Genomic DNA, 1,321 nt, shown 5'->3' on the forward strand with positions numbered 1-1,321 from the left:
TATATATTTTATTGATTTTTTTTTTACAGAGAGGAAGGGAGAGAGATAGAGAGCCAGAAACATCGATGAGAGAGAAACATCCATCAACTGCCTCCTGCATACCTCCTACTGGGGATGTGCCCGCAACCAAGGCACATGCCCCTGACCGGAATCGAACCTGGGACCCTTCAGTCCTCAGGCCGACGCTCTACCCACTGTGCCAAACCGGCCACGGCTACCATTGTCGTTCTTAAAAAAGACGTTCTACCTTTGACAAGAGCCTCTGGGAAAAATCTCCAGGGTCAGACCTCTGATGTGTTCTTTGCAGCCGGCCAGTAGCTCGACCGGGGGCGCTGCGTTTGCTACGTGAAGTGATGGAAGATACCGAAGGTGATCGTGAATTTTGGTTTGAGGAAGCCACCCATCCGGCAACCACATTTGCTATTTCAGATATGAAGCTCCCCGGGAAGTTCCACAGAGCTCAGCGAGGGAACCTGGAGTCTCAGCCGACCTACCTCTGAGAGGTGCTGCTATAAAGAGCCTCTGACTGTTCCAGCAGTGGACCGCATTGTTCAGGAACTGAGAGAGGTAGTCTCAGAACAGCACCCACCCCAAAGCTCTTCGATGCTGATCTCTGGTCCCCCCTGTCACGGGACGGATGAAATTCAATACGCCGGAGGAGCACCAGGCTGACATGTACGGCAGCGACTTACCCAATCCCGATGCACTCTCAGCTGAGCTGCATTGTTGGAGAATCAAGTGGAAACCCAGAGGAAAAGATATAGAGCTTCCATCCACCGTGTATGAAGCCCTCCACCTGCCAGACATCAAGTTTTTTCCTCATGTTTATACGTTGGTTGCTAAAGGTCCTACGAATTCTCCCTGTGATGAAGGTTGAGAACGAACGCTATGAAAACGGGCGAAAGCGTCTCAAAGCACACCGGAGGAACACTTTGACAGGGCAAAGGTCAAGTAGCTTAGCTTTGCTTAACATGCATTTCGATGTGAGACATGATTTGGACTTAATGGTGGACACATACATCAAACTCTACAGAACTAAGTCAGAGCTTCCTACAGATAATTCCGAAAGTGTCGGAAATCCCCGAGAGACTTTTAAAATGCGTTCTCTCTTGTATTTGATATTGAAAAAAAATCTAAGAAATTTGAAAGGAAACATAGAGAAGCTGTAAGATATAGGTGGGTCACTTAATCACGGGCTATCTGGAGTAGAGTAGCCACTGATCCTCTGCTTAAATGGCCCCGGTGTGAACCCTCACGCTTTGGAGAACTAACTGTTGTTCTTCCAGAGGGCGGCGGCGGCGGCGGGCACCGGAAGGAAGCG

This window comes from Myotis nattereri (assembly GCF_964212035.1).
Source record: "Myotis nattereri genome assembly, contig: HAP1_SCAFFOLD_88, whole genome shotgun sequence".
In the NCBI taxonomy this organism is placed as follows: Eukaryota; Metazoa; Chordata; class Mammalia; order Chiroptera; family Vespertilionidae; genus Myotis; species Myotis nattereri.